The sequence below is a fragment of the Onychomys torridus genome, chromosome 21 (genome assembly GCF_903995425.1).
Source record: "Onychomys torridus chromosome 21, mOncTor1.1, whole genome shotgun sequence".
Taxonomy (NCBI): Eukaryota; Metazoa; Chordata; class Mammalia; order Rodentia; family Cricetidae; genus Onychomys; species Onychomys torridus.
The window spans coordinates 8728414-8752594 of NC_050463.1; the positions used below are offsets into that span (position 1 = coordinate 8728414).

The 24181-nt window shown below is 38.3% G+C and overlaps 1 pseudogene; it reads left to right on the top strand.

Moving 5' to 3' along the window:
- Window positions 1–17611: 17611 nt before the first annotated feature.
- On the top strand, window positions 17612–20951 carry LOC118571467 (annotated as a pseudogene).
- The last annotated feature ends 3230 nt before the right edge of the window (window positions 20952–24181 follow it).

Below are 24181 nucleotides of genomic sequence, written 5' to 3' on the forward strand. Positions count from 1 at the left end.
GGAACTAATTTATTGCTATATTTTTAATCTTTGTTTTTATTGTATTTATTTTTTAAAATTTTCAACCTGTTCAGAGTTTCCCCTCCCTCCTTCCCTCTGACTCCCTCCCCTCCACCCATGTTCTATTCTTATGCCCAATGAACTCCTGCTTTTCTTCTGTTTAGGAAAGGGCAGGTCTCCCATGAGTATCAACAAAACATGGCGTATCTGTAGTTAGAGTTTTCCTGCCTGGCCCACAGTCAGGACAAATCTCTCTCACCCACCAGGCCCATAGATGCTCAGAACCAAGTAAACACACAGAAACTTATATTGCTTACAAACTGTATGGCTGTGGCAGGTTTCTTGTTATCTACTTCTTCTGTCTTAAATTAACCCATTTCTATTAATCTATACTTTGCTATGTGGCTTGTGGCTTACCAGTGTCTTTACATGTTGCTTGTCATGGCGGCGGCTGGCAGTCTCTCCACCCCACCCTCTCACCTCCCCGAATTCTCTTCTCTCTTGTCCTGCCTATACTTCCTGCCTGGCCACTGGCCAAACAAAAATTTATTTATACAGAGCAATATTCACAGCACATATCAATTTGCATTAAGACTAAGTACCTCCCCATGTATTTAGTCTGGCCAAGGCAACCCAGTATGATGAGGTGTTCCACAGGAGGACCAAAGTACATAAATTTAACATATGCAGAGGGCCTAAGTCAGTACCATTCATGCTCCCTGGTTTTTGGTTCATACTCTGTGGGCCCCTATGAGCCCATATTAGTTGATTCATTGACTTTTCTTGTGGTGTCCTTGACCCCTCCAGCTCCTACAATCCTTTCTCCCCATCTTCTGCAGGATTCCTCAAGCTCCATCTAATGTTTGACTGTGGGTCTCCATCTGTTTCCATCAATTGCTGGGTGAAGGCTCTCTGCTGACAACTGGGCTAGGCACCAATTAATGAGTAGAGCAGAATATCATCAGGCATCATTACACTGACAGGTTTTTTTCTTCTAGGAATGTTTGGTTCTATCCTAGGTCTCTGGGCCATCCATCCCATGGATGCTGGTGCCAAGGCAGAGTCAGAGGTGGGCTTACTCTTTCTGTCATGAGTCTCAAACTGGACCAGTTATTGATTGTCCCTTCCCTCAGTCTTTAGGCTACCCTTACCCCAGCACATCCCAGGGGCAAGACAGGCTGTAGGTCAAAAGTTATGTGACTGGGTTGGTTTCCTGCTCCCTCCCTTTGGAGTCTTGCCTGGTTATAGAAGATGGCCAGTTCAGGCCACATATCTGCTATTTCTAGGAGTCTAAGCTAGTCCCTTGTGAAAGGTTTATACCTGACTTGCAAATGCCCCCCCCCCTTTCTAGTAGTTGCAATACTCTCCTTTACCATTCCCCACTCCTAACATGATTGCTCATGTTCCCCTGCCACCATAAGTCCACTCATGAAATCTCATCTATTTCCCCTTTCCAAGGAGATTTGGGCATCTTCCCATGAAACCTCCATGTAAACTACTTTCTCTGGGTCAATGGATTGTAGCATAGGTATCCTTTATTTTACTGCTAATATACACTTATGAGTGAGTACATACCATGTTTGTCTCTGTCTGGGTTACCTCACTTAGAGTGATTTTTTTCTAGTTTGACCCATTTTTTCTACAATTTCCTGGTGTCCTTGTTTTTAACAACTGAGTAATACTCCATTGTGCAAATGAACAACATTTTTTTTTATATACATTTCACAGCTGAGGGACATCTAGGTTGCTTCCAGGTTCTAGCTCTTACAAACAAAGCTGCTATTAACATAGTTGAACAAGTGTTCTTGTGGTATGATTAAATATCCGTTGAGTATATACCCAAGAACGATATAGCTGGGTCTTGTGGTTGGTTGATTTTCAGTTTTCTGAGAAACCACCACACTGATTTCCAAAGTGGTTAGACAAGTTTGCACTCTCACCAGCAACGGAGGTGTGCTCCCCTTGCTCCTCATCCTCTCTAGCCTAAGCTATCACTTTTTTTTTAAATCTGAGCCATTCTGACATGGGTAACATGGTAGATCAGAATCATTTTGATTTGAGTTTCCCTGATGTCTAAGAATGATGCACATCTCTTTTACTGTTTCTCACTCATTTGAGATTCTTCTGTTGAGAATTTTCTTTAGACCTGTACCCCATTCTTTAGCTGGATAATTTGGTTTGATGACATCTAGTTTCTTGAGTTATTTATATATTTTGGAAGTCATACTTCCATTGGATGTGGGGTTTGTGAAGTTTTTTCCCATTTTTAGGGTGCCATTTGTCCTGTTGATGGAGTCCCTTGCCTTACAGAAACTTTTCAATTTCATGTGGCCAATTAAATGGTCAATTTTGGAGAAGGTTCCATGAGGTGCTGAGAATAAGGTATATTCTTTTGTGTTTGCCTATAATATTTTACAGATATTGGTTAGGTCCATTTGAGTCAGAACGTCTCTTAGTTACATTATTTCTCTGTATAATTTCTGTAGGATTATTGTTGCTTTTAAAGTAGCTATAGATACTAAACAATCCACTAAAGGATTGTTCTAAGAAAAATATGCACATGTTGTTAGGTTCATTGTTCAGAGAGGACTGTGGGCAGAGCTCAAGCAAAGAAGAGTTCTAGGTGGCTCAGTATTTCCCATGTTACCTGCTTCACTATTGCCCCAGTGGACAATACTAAACTTGTTATTAATTCCAACAGCTCCCTTTGTTCCAAATCTTATCTTGTGCACACTCTTTTCCTCTATCAAAGTACTTCACAATCTTTACATTCAAATTTTCTTATGTAGGGCAAAATGAAGTTATGTTCTTGACTATAACAGCACAGGAATAGCCCTAACTCTAATTATTTACAAAGTCTTTGTTCTCACCTAACTCTTCTGATACATGTCTCTTCCATATGGATTTTTCAGCATTTTTGTTTTTGGAGCATTTAGTAGAATGACTCATTCAGCTTTGTGTTCAGTCTGTTCTATTGTTTTTCTTCTCTAAAAATGTATCTTGCTAATTCCTGCACATTCTTCCTCAAACTAGTTTAAAATGACTACAAATAACTTGCTTAGGTTTACTTACAACAATGGCACCATGTTTTTAAAAATGTATTTCTTTAAGATGTACTTCTTTTTGTATAATAGTGCTCTATTTTCATTTGTGCCTGCATGAGAGATGAGGGCCTCAGATGTCATTAAAATAGTTGTGAGCCATGATGTGCTTGCTGGGGATTGAACTCAGGTCCTGCAGAAGACCAGCCAGTGCTGTTAACTACTGAGCTATCTCTCCAGCCATAAAATGTATTCCTTCTGATAGACTTTTCATCTGACTGTCACAAATGACTCTGAAAAAGTGACTTAAGGCAGGAGGAGTTTATTGTACATCACAACTGACAGGAACTATGAAGCTGATGGTCTCATCACATGTACTCAAGAATAGAGTAATGTATAGTTGCCCGTGTCTCAGCTCCCTTCTTCCAAAAGTGAAATCTCTACACAGTTCTCAAAGTGTTGCCCCTCTAGTCCCTGTATGCTCTGTTTGACTGTGAGTGAGCTCTATAGGCTTACATATTCGCAATCTTGGTCACCAGCTAGTGAAACTGTTTGAAAAATTATGAAATGTGACTGTACTATAAGTAGTGTGTCAATAGGGTTGGTCTTTGTGATTTTAATGGGCCATGCTAGGCACAGTGTACATGTTTTTGTCTGCTGCCATTGGATAAAGAGTAAAATATTCAGTTTCTGTTTCAGCTCCATGCCTGTCTGCTTTGTATTAAGATCAATCCACATAAGTCTATTAAATGGGTAACAGAATTTATTAAGTTATAAATTGAGGAAATATACTCATAAATACAAAATGGAGTGGACAGCTGAAGTCGTTCTCTGATCTGACTGGAAGCAAATCTACCTCAAAGGCAGGAGCAGGAAAAAGGGGCATGTGTCCCTTCTCCCTTCCCTTACAAGAGGTCAAGTACAATGACACGAAGCATTGCCTCCTTTGGGCCCTATAGACCAAGGTGATGGGCAGAGCAAACACCACTACACCTTTGTGCCATGGCAGTCATTGACTAATACTCTAAAGTGAAAGCAAGCTCCAATTAAATGCTTTCTTTTATAGTAGTTTCTTGGTCAGGATGCCTCCTCATGGCAATAGAATACGACCCGAGACAGTGGGTCCTCCTACATTACATTGAGTCATCAAGATAGCATCCCACAGACATTCTTCAGTTAATCTTATTTATATAATCACTTAGTGATGTCGTCAGAAACATTTTTCTAGAAGATTCTGTACCCTGTCAGTTAAAACTAACCATTGTAATGTATGTACTCTAAGGAGCCAGTGATCTTTGAGGATGTGACTGTGAACTTCACCTTAGAAGAGTGGGCTTTGCTGCATTCTAGTCAAATGAAGCTCTACAGTGTAGTGAGGAAAGAATCATTTTTAAACCCACTCTTGTTATGTAAAAAAATGTTCCCACTGCTTATTCAGTGAGAGAACAATTATGTCCTGCTTATGTGTATAGTGTTGGTATTTGAATTCCTGAAGGGAATATGTGGTTAATATAGTGTAAATACCAATGCCATAAGACCTATGTAGTAATATTTTTATGTTGAATATGAATATGCCATAATGTATTCTCTGGATTTTCTTCTAGAGAAACTACCAGAAGAAAATATTGAACAGGACTACAAAGATCTCAGCACAAATATGGGTTATTTTTTCTTCAATATAATGGAATTTGTATCAAACATTTGGGAATCATGGGAAATGGACAACCTATCAAATGCTCCAAAAATATCTAAGTGCTCCAAAAATATCTAAGCTGCACAAATATCTGTAATGGAGCAATAAATTGTCATTTAACATTTGAGCCTCTTATCTATTTAATCTATTAATATCACTAATATGTCATGTAATATTAAGCTCTGAAAGAGCTTTTCCAGTTGCTTATTTCATAAAAACTTCCCTTCATGTCCAAAAATATTTACTGTCTATATATAATTTTGAGATGTTTAACATAAGTACTGTGTTTTGTTTGCTTCCTTTTGCTGTCACAAAAAAGAACTCTGGAGTAGAGTACATTTTTACTTATACTTTCTTGTCCCAGTCCCATTATAAAGGGAAACCAGGACAAGAACTGAAGCATGGCAGGAATCTAGAGGCAGGGACTAAAGCAGAGGTGATGGAGAAATGCTGTTTACTAGTGTGCTCTTCATCCATTACTCAGTTACCTCCCTTATTCAACCTTGACCCTCATCTGCAAAGAACACCATCCACAATGGGCTTGGTTATTCCTCCTTAATCATGGATTAGGAAACGTGTGCCCTCCCCCCATTTAGCTAAATGTCAATTAATAGACCCATTTTCTTCATTCTGGTTACTCTATTTCAGATATGTGTCCTAGTTTGTGTCAAGTTAACCAAAACTAACCAACAGGTTCATTTTGTATACGTCCTACCAATAGAGAAACTACCCTTTATCAATCAGGAATGTGAAAATGCTCCAACAGTCTTGTTTACAGGCCAATCTGATTGAGCCAATTTCTCCATTGAGGGTCTCTATTCTTAGATGACCCTAGGTGGATCTAGTTGATAACTAACAAACTAACCAAGACTGGCTGATGATGTAGAATGCCAAATGCCCAGTGTTTCACCACTTTATGTGATTGTTTTGATGGTATTCTAACACTAGGTCTTTTGCTTTTATGTTCTCTCCTTTTATGCTTTGTGTGTGTGTGTGTGTGTGTGTGTGTGTGTGTGTGTGTGTGTGTGTGTGTGTGTGTGTGTGTGTGTGTGTGTTGCTGTATACCACCTGTAACAAACATTTCTGGAAGGAAGTAGAGGGCAAGAGATCCTTCAGATGAAGAGTAATAGGAACTTTTGAGCCCTCCATATGAATGCTAATCATCAAACTCTGGTCTGCTGGAAGACCAAGAATTGTTCTTAACCTCCTTCATAATTCTTATAGAAATAAAGTCATTACTTTACTTTTTCACACATGACAGGGTCTTTACATGTAGTCCATAATGTCCTTAACATTGGTGGCACTCTTCAGTTTCCCCTGAGATAGTATAGTTGTAATGGGCCCCACATGAGAGCCTCCAACATTTCTCGTGGATACAGTAATGCTCTTCTCACTTTTTGCAGAACTCAGTTGTTTAAAAATTACGGTGAATAAGCAGGTGATAATCAGCATGACAAAAGACAGGAACCCATTTCAAAGAATAAAGTGAATTAAGACATGCCTCCTGCAAGAAGAGTTCATGAAAGAAACATCATTGGTCATTCATCCTCACACGTGTATCTCAAAGCCCTAACTAGAGCAAAGTGGTCCAAAATTATGGAAGCTGTTGGCAAAAGGTTTTACACATTGTAAATATTGGAAAGATATTCCTAATCACTTCAGGTACTTGAAATTTTCCCTACAGATAAATCCTATAAAAATCATCTATGTAAGGAAGCATTTGGGAGTCTCCCTTTTGATCAGGCTCTGGCGAGAACTTACACTGGAAATAAACTCAATGAGAATATCTTAAGGATATATACCTAAGGTTAGAATGATGAGAGAGTACACAAAAGTGAAATCACTTGTGTGTAAACTCTCTGAAGTATCTTCCATTGATTCCAGTGACCTTTAAACTGTGAAAAAAGTCATACTGGAGAGAAAATGTACATTTGTAGTCAACATGGCAAAACATTTAAATATGAAGAAAGTTTAGAGAAACATAAAGTAAGTCACAAAAGAAAGAAGCCTTATGCTTGTAAGCATTTTGGAAACATCTCCTGGTTTGGTTATCATAACATTCATGAATGCAGTCATGTATGCAAGCATTGTGGAAAAACCTTCCCCAATTTCAATTTATTTAAGGCACATGAAAGAGTTCACTCAAAAGACAGGCCTTATGCATATAATCATTGTGGAAAAATATTCAGTGACTCCAGTAGTCATTACAGACATGTCACATCAGTCAGTAACCTAATGTGTGTAAGCACTGAAGAATAGATTTTACAAATTCCACTTGTCACAAGAGTAATAAAACATTTACACTGAAGAGAAATCCTTTGTTGATAAGAAATGGGGAAACTATTTCTTTGCTCTTGTCATTTTTTTTCAAGAATAAAAGTTCTCATAGTGTTGAGGAATCTTATCAATGTCAACATCTGGAAAAGTCTTCACCACTTCCAGATTCTGTAAACCTCATGCAAAAATTTACATGGGAAAGAAGCCTAATGCATGTACACATTAAAGTATTGTTCAAAAGCCTTCATCAGTTTCCTGTTGCCATGATGTTCTTAAGAATTCATTCTGGGGACAAGATCATATATATGGGAAATTCTTTAGCAGCTGTATTTCCTATTATACTCAAATTTCACCCACTGGCGAAAGCCTTTATGTTTGGAATAAATGTGAGAAAAACATTCAAAGTTATAGTGATATTTTATTTGTATTGAAATGTGATTTTATTTGTATGTCAATAAAGTTGCCTTGAGGTCAGAGCAAGCCAGAGCAGAAGCTGAGCAGTAGTGGGGCACGCCTTTAATCCCAGCACTTGGGAGGCAGAGCTAGGCAGATCTCTGTGTGTTCAAGGACACAGCCAGCATGGCAGACACACGCCTTTAATCTCAATACCAACCATAGAAGACCTGGAGGTCTGTACAAACAGGCAGTGACGAGGAGGTCATGTGGCTGGGTTTACAACCAATGAGAGAGGAGAACAGAAAGTTTTTAAATAGACAGGATGCAGAGAAGTAGGTCTCTTGCGGAGAGGAAGAACCGCAGAAGCAGTGAAGGGTAAGGTTTTCTGCTCTTGCTCTGATCTCATGGTTTTTAACTCTGCAATCAGTTCTGTGTTTCTTATTTAACAAGCCAGATACATCTACACACAGTGTTTAGAGATCTTTTCCTTTTAAGCGGTGTGTTCCTGAAGTTCTGCATTTTACATATCGGCTCAAGCCCATAATGATCTGACAGTGAAAGGAAGTGCAGTGTGTGTCACTTGTACCAGGATTAACTGTGTGACACTGCATTGCACAAATTGCTTCTGTTGCAAGATAAGAAAAAAGAATGTGGTTGAATCATGGGTGCATCAGCCAGTAATGATTCTTGCCAGAAAATGTGATTACATTGTTACCTCATGGATCTTACATGGTGGCAATAGAGAATGAGTTGCTGAAAGCCATCTTCTGACAATCACATGTACAAAAATTGAACTTAAACTAACTTTATGAAATTGATAGAGATCCTTAGAGTGGAGATTAATAAATGTATCAGATAAATCTAGGAAAAGGCAAGCAAACTATTGGAGCAAATAAATACATTTATTAAAGAAAGCCAAGAGAAAACAAACAAGTGAAGGAAATGAATAAAACTGTTCAAGACCCAAAAATGGAAATAAAAGCAATAAAGGAAACATAAACTCAGGGAATCCTGGAGATGAAAAATCTAGGTAAATGAACAGGAGCTACAGATGCAAGCATCACCAACAGAATACAAGGAATAGAAGAGACTCTAAGACAGAGAAGTACAATAGAAGCTATGGATACATTGGTCAAAGAAAATGTTCAGTTAAAAATTCCTGACACAAAACTATTCGTGAAATTATTAAGGCCATTCCACGTAGTTAAAAGGGAGGTTTATTTTGTGGGGTAACTTACAAGTGAAGGGATAGTTAGATTGCAGGGCCTGGCAAAGGTATGGCACAGTCCAGCGGTGTTCTCTGGAGAACTCTGCTCAGTCTACCTCCTGCGTCCAGTGTCCCAGAACCAAGAGAGACCCCTCCTCTTGATCCTGGGTCTTCTGCTTCCTCCCTCAGCCCCGCCTTGTGGGCATGACCATTACCGAAGCCTCAATGGGGATTGGAACTTCCAGGCCAATGCTGGGATGGCTACCCACTACATCTCCCCCTTTTGTCTAAATAAGAAGGTTCTAACCTAATATAAGACTATATACAAACAAATGGTTATCAAATATTGTCCAGGAGTAATGAGGGATAATGACCTAGATAAGTTGGAATTACAATAAATGCAAACAATATCAAGCAAAAAAACACATACTAAAATCTAGGGAAGTCTAGAGTGTGAGTAGGTGGCATGTTACAATCATTCCAAAAGGTGTCATATCCTAAAGAACCTGAGTCTAGTATTTAATATATTCTATCTAAGATATTATATATGTATATATACTAAGTTGTAACTATAAATAATCATACTCATAGCCATGTTAGTTAAGTCTCCTAGGTATACATAGAAACATTTCAGATAGATTGGTAATCTTCAAATACTTCAAAGAGCTACAGAATATGGCATTTAAAATATTTTTAAAATTTAGACTTTTTGGACAGTGAGACGTCTGCTCCTGGCAACACTGATTTACTTCAGAGAGGAGGATGGGCATTGAAGACACTTCATATCTTATCTTCACCTTGGCAAAAATATCCATTTGGGCAAGAAACAGTTCTTGCCTGGACTGCTTGATCAACTGGACATACAGGACCCATAGAAAGGTGACCACTAAACTGCTTGACAAAATGGTCCTTTAGGTTCCTGCTTTGCAGAGGAAACTGCCAGACATTCTACAGGACACTGAAAAAATTGACCAAGAGACTCTAGCCCTGTGGGCTGAAGACAAATGCCCCAACTTTACAAAGGAACATTAGGTGACTGTCCAGGCTACCAGCTGTCTCTGTCTACCCTGCAAGACTCCCGAAAGTTGCTTGCATCCTTCTCCCTGTTCTCAGGTAATATTATATCCTTCTGAAGTCTTTGATGTGGTTGAAGACTAGATATTTATAATTTCCTCAATTATGATAAAAGATAAGTTAGATATGAAAACCTCAAACTCACAAATATAAGATAGATAGGATATCTTCCTTAATATTGTAACTGTAATTCTTGCTTAATAATTATTTTATTATATGTAATTTTACTATGTAAAAGTTAAAACCTTCCTTTAAAAAAAATAAAGGGGAAGTTCTGTGGATATTGATCTGTATAAATAAAATGCTGATTGGCCATTAGCCAGGCAGGAAGTATAGGCGGGACAAGGCGGGAGGAGAATTCTAGGAAGTGGAAGGCGAAGGAGAGAGATACGGCCAGCCGCTGCCATGACAAGATGTAAGATACTGGTAAGCCATGAGCCACGTGGCAAAGTATAGATTAATAGAAATGGGCTAAATATAAGAGTAAGAGCTAGACAATGGTAGGCCTGAGCTAATGGCCAAGCACTTTAAATAATATGAATGTCTGTGTGTTTATTTTATAAGTGGGTTGTTGGACTAATAGGGCTTGGCGGGGGCTGGAGAGAAGCTCTCCAACTACACAAAACATCTAGGAAATCTGGGACACTATGAAAAAAACAAATCTAAGAATAATAGGAATAGATGAATTCAAGGTCAAAGGCCCAGAAAATATTTTTAAGGAAATCGTAGATTAAAACTTCCCTAAATTAAAGATGGAGATGTATATAAAGGTAGAAGAAGCTTAGAAGAACACCAAATAAATTAGTCCAGAAAACAAAGTCCCCTTGCCATATAGTAACTAAAGCACTAAACATACAGAACAAAGAAAGAATATTAATGAAAAAGAAATAATAACATATACATGCAGACCTATTTGAGTTACACCTGACATCTCAGTGGATAATCTAAAAGCCAAAAGGGCCTACTAGACAGATGTCCTGCAGATTCTAAAAGATCGTGGATATCAGATCAGAACTATATCCAGCAAATTTTCAGTCACTATAGATAGAGAAAGCAAAATATTCCACAATAAAGTCAAATTTAAGCAATATCTATCCAGAAATCTATCCCTACATAAGATACTATAAGGAAAACTCCAACCCAGGGAGCTTAACTACACCTATGACAACACAGGAAATAATCTCACACCAGAAAAAAGTGAGGCACACAGACCAACACACACACTACCATCACCACCACCAACAAAGTAATAGGAATTAGCAATCATCGGTCATTTCTGTATCTCAGTATCAATGGATTTAAGTCCCTAATAAAAAGACACAGAATAACCAAGTTAATTCAAACACTGGATCTATTCTTCCTGTGCTTGTAAGAAACACACCTCAATATCAAACATAGATAGTAACTCATAATAAAGGATTGAAAAAATATTTCCTGAGCAAATGAACCTAAGAAACAAACTGGTGTAGTCCATCTAATATCTGACAAAATAGACTTTAAAGCAAAATTATCAAAAGAGACAGGGAAGAGGATACTTTCTACTCATCAAAGGGAAGATCTAACAACACAATCTTTTAATTCTTAACAACTATGCTCAGAATGTAAGGGTACATGCATTTGCAATGGTGATACTATTAAAGCTTATATCACATACTGACTCTCACATATTATTAGTTGGAGTTTCCCATACCCTACCAGCAGCAATGGACCACTTACTCATCCAGACAAAATTTGAACAAAGAAATACTGGACCTAACAGATGTTATTAACCAATGGGCCTAACAGATATCTATAGAATATTTCACCAAAACAAAGAAAAATATATTTCTTCTGAGTGCCTCATGGGACATTCTCCAAGTGTGATCACATACTTGGTGACAAAGCAAGTCTCAATAGGTACAATCAAATTGAAATAATCCCTGCATCCTATCAGACTTCCATTGATTAAAAGTGGATTTCAACAACAACAGAAACAAGGGAAATCTTCCAAACTCATGGAAACTGAGTAGCATTCTCCTCATTGACTGCTGGGTCAAAGAAGAAATAAAGAAAGAAACTAAAGACTTTCTAGAATTGAATGAAAATGAATGAACAATATACCTACTCTATGGCAATACTTATGTACACTTGACTTTGAAAAAGAAGCCAGAAATACAAAAACAAGCATCTTCACAAATGGTGCTTGTCTTATTGGATGTGTGCATGTAGAAGAATGCAAAATTATGCATTTATATCACCCTGCACAAAACTCAATTCCAAGTGGATCAAAGATTTAAACAACCAGACACCCTGAAACTGATGGAAGAGAAAGTGAGGAATCGCCTTGATATCCCTGGCACAGGAGACAATTTCCTTAATAAAAACAATGTTAGCACAGTCACTAGTACAAGAATAAATAAATGTGAACCTAATAAATAAAAGTTCTCCAAGGCAAAGGACAAGAATAGGACAAAATGACACCATACAGTATAGGACATTAAATTCACTGACCCCACATTTAACAAAGGCCTAATATCTAATTCTATAAATAATTCAATAAACAAGATGTGACTAAACCAAATAATACAACTAAAAATGGCCTACACATCTAAACAGAAATTCTCAACTGGAATCTCAAATATCTGAGAAATACATAAAGAACTGTTCGGCATCCTTCACCATATAGAAATGCAAACAAAATGATTCTGCGATTTTTATCTTATACCTGTCAGAATGTCTAAGATTAAAAACACAAGTAAAAGCTCATGTTGATGAGCATGTGGAACAAGAGGAACACCCCTACAACGCTGGTGGGAATTTACTCTAGTACAGCTTCCATAGAAATCAATATGGTGGCCTCAGAGAATTGGGGATCAATCTTACTTAAGACCCAGCTATACAACTGTTAGGCATATACCCAAAGGATGCTCTGTCCTACCACTGGGACACTTGTTCAACTATGTTCATAGAAGCTTTATTTTTAAGGGCCAGAAATTGGAAACAACTTAAGCATTTCTCAACTGAAGATCAATAAAGATAATGTGGTATAGTCATACAATAGAATGTTACTGAGCTGTTAAAAAAATGACATCATGAAATTTACAGGCAAATGGGGGGAACTAGTTAAGTTATCCTGGGAGACGTTTCCTAGATCAAGAAAGAATAACATGATATAATACTCCCTTATAAGTGAACATTAGCTTTTAAGTAAAAGATATTCATGCCTCAACCCATAGATCTAGATAGGCTAAATAATGAGGAGGGCTCTAGCTTGGACACATGGATCTCCCTGGAAAGGGGAAATAGAATTTTGTGGTTTGTGGTGTATTGGGTGTGGAGAAGGCATGGGAAGAGAGAGGGTCAGTGTGGGAGAAGTGACTGGAATTGGGTGTAATTTGAGTGTCAATATAGAAGCCTAGTGAAGTGGAAGACATGGATTCTATGAGAGTGAGAATTGTGAAATCTCCTAGAAATGAGAGATATGAAGCCTAAACCCCAATCTCCTATCACCAGGAAGGCTCATTGCAGTAGGAAGTGAGCACCAATGCAGACACTAAACACTATTCTCTGAGCTGTCTGCAAGACATGCTGTGGTAATGGTGACAAAGAAGTTATGAGAGTGGCAAACTCATGCCTGGTCCACCTTTGGTCCACACCACAAGAGGGATCCCACATGCGACACTGCCTGAATGACCAGGAGTGAGAGGAAATATTGTGGACTATTACTTTAACTAGATAAAGATACATTACATTTGTTTATGCTGTATTTGTTTAGTGATGTAAAAAGTATTGCCTTTGTTTAGGCTTCATTTGTTTAGCAATGTAAAGATATATATATATTTGTCTGCCTAAGACACCTAACTGGTCTAATAAAAAGATGAGCAGCCAATAGCTAGGCAATTGAGGAATGGGCAGACCCCGCAGGCAGATAGGCTTGGGATAACAAGGAGAATGAAGGAGAAAGAAAAAGAGAAGCTCAGGGCCAGCCAGGTAGTCACTAACCAGACAGACACAGAGAAGGACACACAGAATGAATGAAAGGTTTAAAAAAAAAAAACCCCAAGGAAAAACATAAATCAAAAGAAACAGGTTAAGTTAAGAGCTAGCAAGAAATCAGCATAACCTATGGCCAAGCATTGATAACTAATTATAAGTCTCCATGTCATGACTTGGGAACTGGCTAGTGGCCCAAAGAGAAAGCCTAATACAAGGAAGGACAGCCCAGTGGCCCAGAATAAAACAAAACACAACAGGAAAAGAGCAAGGAAATGATTCCTAAAGATATTCTGCTATATTTATACATTGGTGCCTAGCCCGATTTTCATCTGCAGCCAGGCACAATACATCTATTGGAAGCAAACGTAGAGAACTGCAGCATTGCACAATATTGTTGGAAAAAAGTGTAATGGATTGCTTTGTCAGAAATATTTTTGGAAATTTTTCTTTTTATTTTTTTATATGTATGAGCACTGAGTCTGCATTTCTATCTGTGCACCATTTGCTTGCCTAGTTTTTATGAAGGCCAAAATGGCTATTTCTTTGTGAAATTTCATTTTCCTGTTGAGGATGACAGGATATACAAAACCAACCAACAGTCACAGTCAAAATCTGAGTATACTTATTTCATACATATTAAATTGGCTATGCTGGTAACTATTAAAATAACAATAATTAACATTTCTAACATCTCGTATTTCTGATAGATAAATATCTCTTCTTCCTAAGATAAATTTAACTTGTAAAATAAAACATAAGACTGATGCTCTCCTCTTTCATGACTCATTTTTCATAGCTTTATTTTTTTCCATATTAATTTAAATATCAAGGTTTTTTGTTCAGTCTGCTTAAAGTCTTAACAATACTCAGGTTAGGCATCTTCTACATGCAGGGTTTTCTACTTAGATTACAATTATATCTTTACAAGGAAAAGCTTTAGATTAAAGACTGCTCATGCTAGTAAAATATATTCCTTTTTGTGGTTTTTCAGCAGAGGTTTTCTCTATGTAAGAGCCCTAGCTTTCCTGGAACATGCTTTATAGTTCAGGGTGGCCTTGAATTCATAGAGCTCTGCCTGCCTCTGCCTCCTAAGTGCTGGCATAAAAGGTGAATTATTTCAATGATTTTTTTAAACATTTTTTCCCATTCTTATTAAGAACAGTTTTTTCATTTTACATACCAATCAGAGATCCCCCCTCTTCCTTCCTTCCACCTCACCAGCCTTCCCCTGCAACCCACCTATAAGAAGGCAAGGCCTCCCAGGGGTAGGCACATCCAGTAGAGGCAAGTACAAGCCCTTCCTGCTGCCTCGAGGTTGCACAAGGTGTCCCATCATAGGTAGTGGGCCCCCAAAAAGGCCCCTCATGCACCAGGGTTGGGTTCTGATTCTACTGCAAGGGGGTCTCCCAAGAAGATCAAGCTACACAACTGTCTCACCATGCAAAGGGCCTAGTCCAGGCCCATGCAGGCTCCACTGCCATTGATCCAACTTTCATGAGTTCTCACCAGTTTGGTTTGGTCATCTCTGCAGGTTTCCCCATCATGATCCTGATGCACTTGCTCGTAGAATCTCTCTTCTCTCTCTTTGACTGGACTCCTGGAGCTCTGCCTGGTGTTTGGCTGTGGATCTCTGCATCTGCCTCCATCAGTCATTGGAGAAAAGCTGTGTGGTGACAGTGAGGGTATTCACTGATCTGATCACTGGAGCAAGCCAGTTCAGTTCAGGCACCCTCTTCACTATTTCTAGCAGTCTAAGCTAGGGTCATCCTTGGGGATTCTTGGCAACTTCCCTAGCACTGGGTTTCTCTCTATCTCCATGATGTCTCCCTCCATCATGGTATCTTTCTAATTGCTTTTCCACTCCATCCCTGTACCAGCTCGACCATCTCATTCCCTTATGTTCTCATTCACCATGCCCTACCCTTTGTATTGTTCTCTTTGTTTCTGTTTTATTGATCTCAGTCCTCAATTTATTTCCTGGCATTCCTCCTGGTGTGTGTGCTACTTCTTGTTCTAGAACTTTAAAGTGTGCTATTAAATCACTAGTGTGGCCGGGCGGTGGTGGCACATGCCTTTAATCCCAGCACTAGGGAGGCAGAGGCAGGCGGATCTCTGTGAGTTTGAGGCCAGCCTGGGCTACCAAGTGAGTTCCAGGAAGAGCGCAAAGCTACACAGAGAAACCCTGTCTCGAAAAACAAACAAACAAACATCTTTCCAGCCTTGTGTCTTTCTTTCTTTCTTTCTTTCTTTCTTTGTTTCTTTCTTTCTTTTCGTTACCCACTGAGTGGAGTTAGTGCTGTACAAATGTGTGTAGCTATCCATAGGGTATGAGCATTATATTAGTGACCACATTCCTGAAGATAATAAGTGTCTATACGACCAAAGCTATCAATTGCCAATACCTTCTTAGCTAGGGGTAGCCTCCTTGAGGGCCAATCCCATTCTGCCTAAATTTTTGACTGACATGATGTAAAGTGTTTTGAGTATTTTAGAATTTCTTGCATACCTGTTTTCCAAAAGTTATTTGAAAATAATAAAGAGTTACTAAAGGAAATAACATGTTGTTCTTTTTAAAGCAGATAGAGATACAGCCCACTGAAGATGATTGTCCCAATAAGGAAACCAACAGGTTGCTAGCTTCCTTGTTCAGAGAGGGCTTTGTGCAGAGCCCAAGCCAAGTAAAGTTCAAAGTTGCTCAGTTTTCCCTGCTTCATCATTGGCCCAGTGCAAAGTACTAAACTTACTATCAGTTCCAACTGCTCCTTTTGTTTAACACTGTAGCTTGCTCACATTCATTTCATCTAACAGGGTACTCCAAAATTTTTGCATTCAAGTTCATTTCAGAATCTCTGAGGTAGGGCCAAATGAAGTTATGTACTTGACTATAGTAAGACAGTTCCTGACAGAATTCTTGTTCCCACTGAGCCTTCCTGATCCTTGTCTCCCCTGCAGGCATTCCTTTCAGCACTTTTGACTTGAAGCATCTACTAGAATGACTCACTCAGCTTTGTGTTCAGTGTGCTCAATTGTTTTTCTTTTCTAAACAACAACAACAACAAACAAACAACAACAAACCTATCTTGCTACTTCCTGCATATTCTTGCCAAAAAATTAAAAAAATGCTTACAAACACAACAATGGCCCCAATTTAAAAATGCATTTCTGTTTTAAGATGTGTTTATTTTTGTATATGGTGGGCTGTCTTTGCATGTATGCCTGCATGACTGAAATGTCTGCCTCTATTGTAGATGGTTTTGAGCCACTATGGGTTTGTTGGGAATTAGACTCAGGACCTCTGAAAGAACAACCAATGCTATTAACCACTGAGCCATCTCCTCAGCCCTTATATGTTTTCCATATATTAGGCTTTTCATCCAGCTTTCACAAATGACTCTGAAAAAAAGTGACTTTAGGTAGAAGGATTGTATTTCACATCACAATTGAAGGGTACAGTTCACAAAATTCAGAACAATGAAGCTGCTAGTCACAGTGCACACAATCAGGAAGAGAGTGAAGTGTATTTGTCTGTGTCTCAGCTCCCTCCTCTCACTGTGTAATCCCCATAGAGTTCACAAAGTAACTCTCAAATGGCTGTGCATGTTGTTTTGAATGTGTTCCAGCTCTATGTCTGTCTGCTTCCTGCAATGATAACCATTAAGTAACTCTTTAAAAGTATAGGCAAGCCCCAATTAAAGCCTTTGTTTTATATTAGTTGCTGTATGTTTCCTAAGGGCAGTGGATTACTAATGAGACAGTGGATCTTCCTATATTACATTAAGTAATAAAGATAGCATTTTGCAGATATGCTTCAGTTAATTCTATGTATAGGATCATTTAGAGGTATTTTCAGAAACATCTATGATAGATGATTCTGTATCCTGTCAGTCTGTCAGTTAAAATTAACCATCCTAATGTATGTACTCTAAGGAGCCAGTGACCTTTGAGGATATGGCTGTGAACTTCACCTTAGAAGAGTGGGCTTTGTTGGAATGTAGTCAAAAGAAGCTCTACAGTATTGTGATGAAGGAAACATTTTTGAACTTGATCTCCATAGGTTAAAAAAACAAAACCCAACATGCTCCCATTATTTATTCAGTCAGAGAACAATTGTGTCCTGCTTATGTGTGTATTGTTGGTATTTGAATTCTTGAATGGAATATATTGTGAATATAATGTGAATACCCATGTTATAAGAGATAGGTTGTAATACCTTTTATGCTGGATTTTCTTCTAGATAAAGCAGTAGAAGAAAAATTTGGAGAGGACTGCAAAGATCTCAGAAAAATGTTGTAATTTATATTCACAAGGAAGGAATTAATATCAAATATTTGGGAATCATGGGACAACAGACAGCCTACCAAAATATACCTAAAATGAAATATACTTAAGGGAAAAAATATTCTACACAAATTTCTGTAATGGAGCATTGAATAATACAATTCAATATTGGAGTATCTCTTCTCTGTAATCTATCACTTTCACAAGTATGTCATGTAACATTAAACTCTGAAAGAGCATTTCCAGTGGTTTATTACAGACAACTTCCCTTCATATTCAAAAGTATTTGCCATCTTTCCATGTATTATTTTGAGGCTCTGAACATAAGTACTGTGGATTTTGTTTGCTTTCTTTTGCTGTGACAAATAACAACCCTGGGGTGCAGCTCATTTTCACTTACACTTCCTTGTCACAGTACCATTAGAAAGGGAAGCCAGAGCAGAAACTCAAGCCTGGCAGGAACCTAGAGGCAGGAACTGAAGCAGAGGTGATGGAGAAATGCTGTTTACTGGTGTGCTCTTCATCCCTTACTCAGCTACTTCCTTTACTCAACCCTGGCCCACATCTCTAGTGGGATATCACCTACTGTAGGCTGAGCCAATTCTTCTCAGTCAGTGAGCAAGAAAATGCCCCCACAGACATGCTTACATGTGAATCTGACAAAGCCATTTCTCATTTCAGGTTCCCTCTTCTCAGATGTGGGTTATAGTTTGTGTCAAGTTGACCAAACTAACTACCAGGGGTCCTTTTCTACACAGCTCAGGCCCTCCTGCCCAAGGCCACAATACCCACCACAGTCTAAGCCCCCTTCATCAATTAGGCATGTAAAAATGTTCTCATAGACTTGTTTGCAGGCTAATTTGAGTCATTTCTCCTTTGAGGATCCCTATTCTCTGATGGCCCTAGATGCATCTTGTTGATAACTAATTAACCACCACTGGCTGAGCATTTAGAATGCCAAAATGCCACAATATTTTACCACTCTGGGATTGTTTTTATTATCTACTAACATCAGGAATTTTGCCTTCATGTTTACTCCTTTAGGCCTATTATTTTATATGTGTGTATGACTATCTGTTTGTGTACAACACTTGTGCCAGTAACATTTCTCAAAGGCAGAAGAGTACAAGAGATCTGTCAAATCAAGAATAACAAGAAGTGGTGTGCCCTCCACATGAATGCTGTCATTAGAATCTGATATACTAGAAAAGCAAAAATTCTTTTTAACCTTCAAGTCTGTGATACAATTCCTTCATATTCTTAGTGAAGTAAAGTCAACACTCTACTTCTTCACACATAGCGGAGTCTTTACATGTGGTCCATACATACTATCCTTCACATTGACTGGATTCTTCTGTTGCCTCTGCGATAGTATATTTGTAGTGATCCACACCAGCCAGCCTCCTCCAATATTTCCCTCATTTCCAGTAATGCTCTTCTCATCTTTTGCAGAACTCAGGTGACTGAGAAAGACTGTGGATACAAATGTGATAGTGAGTGTGATAAAAACCAGGATCATGTTCCAGAGAATATCATTAATATAGACATGCCTCCAACAGTAAGAGTTCATGAGAGCCCTTTGTATAAAAGAAACATGATTGGTCATTCATCCTCACATGGGTATCTCAGAGTCCAAACTACAGGGCTACCATCTGTACAAAAGAAAGCTATGACTATAGCTTCTATACATTGGAAGCATTGGAATGATATCAGTCATTCTCAATCACTTCAGGTACTTGAAATTTCTCCTAAGGAGAAACCCTGTAAAAGTCAACAATTTAATGAAGCCTGTACAAGCCTCTGTTTTGATCAGCCTCAGGAGAGAATTCAAACTGGAGATAACCTCAATGAGAATGACTTAACAAGATACGCATATGTTCAAAATGATAAAGGAATCCATAAATAAGTGAAACAATTTGTAAGTAAGCTCTGTGAAGAAGCCTTCACTAATTCCAGTGACCTTATCAACCATAAAAATAGTCATATTGGAAAGAAAAGGTACAATTGTAGGCAATGTGATGAAACATTTAGATATGCAAAATGTTTTGAGAAACATAAAGTAACTTACAAAGGAGTGTAAGTTACTTGTAAACATTATACTTCTAAGCATTGTGGGAAAGCATTTACCTGCCCCAGTCATCTGAACATTCATGAAAGAATTCACACTGGAGAGAAGCCTTATGCACGTAAACATTGTGGAAAAGCCTTTAACTGCTCCAGTATTCTGAGAACACATAGAAGGAACCACACAGGAAAGAAGCCTTATGTATGTAAGCACTGTGGAAAAGCCTACACTGACCCCAGTACTCGAAAAGACATGAAAGTCTTCACAGTGGAGAGAAGCTTTATGCATGTAAGCATTGTGGAAAAGCATTTACCCACTCCAGTTATCTGAAGAGTCATGAAATTATTCACACTGGAACAAAACCATTTATATGTAAGCATTGTGGAAAAGCATTTACCCGCTTCAGTAATCTGAAGCGTCATGAAATGATTCACATTGGAAAAAAGTCATTTGTATGTAACCATTGTGGAAAAACATTTACCTACTTCAGTGTTCTGAAAAGACATGAACAAAGTCACACTGGAGAGAAGCCTTATGCATGTAAGTATTGTGGAAAGCATTACTCAATCCAGTAATCTGAAGAGTCATGAAATGATTCACACTGGAGCAAAGCCATTTGCATGTAAGCATTGTGGAAAAACATTTACCTACTCCAGTGTTCTGAAAAGGCATGAACAGAGTTACACTGGAGAGAAGCCTTATGCATGTAAGCATTGTGGAAAGGCCTTCAGTGACAGTAGTATTCATATGAGACACGGAAGGAGTCACACTGGAGAAAAGCCATTTGCATGTAAGCATTGAGGAAAAACATTTACCTACTCTAGTGATCTGAAAACACATATACAGAGTCACACTGGAGAGAAGCATTATGCATGCAAGCATTATGGAAAAGCCTTTAACTGCTCCAGTAATCTGAACAGACATGAAAGGAATCACACTAGATGAAAGCATTATGATGTAAACATTGTGTAAAAACCTTTAACAATTCCACATGTCCTAAATTGAATGAAAAAAATCATTAGGATGAAACCCTTTCTGTGTAAAATATGTGGGAAACTGTTCATTCAGTCTAGCGATCTTTACAGCCTTAAAAGAGTTCACTCTAAAGAAAGGCCTTGCTCATGAGAGCATTTTGGAAAAGTCTTCAGTGACTCCAGTTGTAGCATGAATCTTAACAGGTCTTATTAATAAGAACAAACCTGAGCCAGGTTTTGGGGTGAATGTTGGAAGGTCAGGTTATCTCAGTTACCTTCCTGGATCTTACATGGTGGCAGTAGAGAACCAATTTCTGAAAGAGATGTTCTGACAATTCCATGCACACTTGCAAGTAAACACAGAGAGGTACAAGTGAGTAAGAAATATGTTTATAAGAGGGAGAGTTAACTAATGAGTACAGTATTTTAATGTGGAAAGAAACACTGTGAGACCTGCAGGAGTTTAATTTTAACTCCCAATATTGTACTCTATGAAGGACGGAAACTCCTTACAGGATGTGCAATAATGCCTGGTTTTGTTTGCTTGTTCGTTTTATTAGGGCTAGAGCAGTAGCTTTGAAAACAACAGTAGTAGTAGTCCACTTGAGAATAGCCCAATTGACTTTTTGAAACTTTGTTCCCATTGGTGGAATGGTCTGAGGATGATAAAGAGCTATGGCTTGTTGGTGAATATCTGTCACTCTAGGCAAGTCTGAGATTTCAGAAGACAGAGACATTCCCAATGTAGTGATGAATTTGGGTAAAGGGACAGCCTTTAACTAGAAACCGTTTGTCAACAAGCCATTTTAAAATCCGTAAGAAAGCGTGGGAAAGCAATCCATACTCTGAAAATTGTTTGAGAAGAAACATATGGGAAAGTTCTTTACCTTTTGATCAAACAGCCTGCAATAAATAATGCCTTTGCAAATCTAATAAGAAGACAAGGAAACAGGCATTCAAAAAGAAACAACTGCTTTATAGATGGGAACAAACTTCAGAAAATCTAGCTGACTTAAAAAGTAGAGTTGCTTCCTCTGAAAGTTACTTATAAGTAATCAATGCTAAATATCACAGCTGCTAACAACCATAACATCAGGGGTTAAAGCTAATGAAGTGAAAATACTAAATCATGAAAATGGTCTTCCTCAGAGTAAGCTAATGAAGGATATGTTTCATGAAAGAACATCTATGTTTTTGAATCTTTCTAAGAAATATTAGGCTAATAAAAACTCTGAGTTTTTTAAAAAAGTTAAAACACAGCTCTTGATATTGAGGTTCCATCTTGCAGTCTTGGAATAGTAGGAGTACAAAGAGGCTTCCAGGCTGCTGAGGAGTTTGAGGCAATTGTAACTAAGTTTCAGCACTGTTTTCAGACCTGCTAAAAGCCGCAGGTCTGGAACTCTACTCCAATTTAGACAACTATCTTCTCCTGCTGGGAAATTGACTTATGGAATGACTCGCTAAGAAATTCAGAAACAGAATGTTTTTTACAAGGTTTTTCTTCTTTTCTTTTTTTTTCTTTTGGGTTTGCTGTAAACTGAGATAGCTCTTAGCAGAGTTTTTGTAGAAGATCTGCAATTCATAAAGTACCGTTTAGCAACAGAACTCACTAAATCCCAGAGTTAAGAAAGCCATTAAAGAAATAGATTCTCCTTTTCAAAGAACTTTCAGAACTATCAAAGCTGATTATAAGCTCTAAACTTTATAGTGTACTTTCTGTCTAGTTAAGAGAGTCATTCTAATAGAGATAGTGATGATAATTAAGAGTCAGAAGTAGGAAATTATTCTGTCTTGTTAGAAAATGTTTAATCTCTTTTTAGTGTTAAGAAATCTTTAGGTGTTTGCTAAGTTAGATATATACTAATGGTAGCCCTATAGAGAATTTGCTTAATATAGATTTGTAAAATAGATCAATGGAGTTTCTCTGACAATGCCTAAGATATCCTATAATAAGCTTGTGAAAAGTGTGTAAGTTCAAATAAGATGTAAAGATGCTAGTTGTAAATGTAAGTTTAAATAAGAATATAAGATGAATATAAGTAAATAAGAACCATATTTGCTGAAGTAGTCCTATAGTTTCCTTAAGAAGTATAAATAATCAAAGACCTCAACATAAATCCATTTACACTGAACTTGATAGAAGAGAAAGTAGGAAATAGTCTGGAGCACATTGACACAGGAGACCAATTCCTATATATAATACCAGTAGCACAGACACTGAGAGTGACAATTAATAAATGGGACCTCCTGAAACTGAGAAGCTTTTGTAGAACAAAGGACATGGTAAATAAGACAAAATGACAGCATAAAGAATGGGAAAAGATCTTCACTAACCATACATTTGACAGAGGGAGGACCTCCAAAATATTTAAAGAACTCAAAAAGCTAGACATCAAAATACTTAAGCGTTCAATTAAAAATTGGGCTACAGGGCTTTACAGAGAATTCTCAACAGAAGATTCTCAAATGGCTGAAAGGCATTTAAGGAACAGCTCAACATCCTTAGTCATTAGGGAAATGCAAATCAAAACAACTCTCAGATACCATGTTATACCTGCCAGAATGGCTAAGGTCAAAAACACTGAAGACAGCTTATGTTGGAGAGGATGTGGAGCAAGGGGAACACTCCTCCACTATTGGTGGGAATGCAAACTTGTACAGCCACTCTGGGAATCAGTATGGCAGTTTCACTGAAAATAGGGAATAAGTCTTCCTCAAGACCCAGCTATACTACTCTTGGACATATACCCAAGGAATGCTGTAGTGCCCTGGAACTCCCAAGTTGGGTAACTGCACCCTGCTTGCCTGTCCTTGACCTTGATGTCCTCCCTATGCTGATTCCCTGCCAGTCTCCACCCTCCTGAATGCTCATGGGAGGTTCTTTGTTTGTGTATCCTGCATTTGGTATAAACAGCTTAGATGCAAGAATGTAGAACATTCAGTAGCAAACTTTGCCTTCTGAGATTCCTCCATTGTGCTGTAAGCCTGTATTTAAGGTTCCCTCCCTTCTTCAATAAACAGCATTTGGCATCCTCTGGCACAAATGACCCGCTGTCTTTTGTCTCTGTTTTTCGATCCACAGCCCCTCGCTCAGACATGGTGAATGGGTGGTGGTAGCGCGGGCGCTACCACAACAAATGGAGGTCCTACCGAGATCCGAGAAACAAGGGAAGAGCTGATGGACACCCGGGTAAGTCTGGC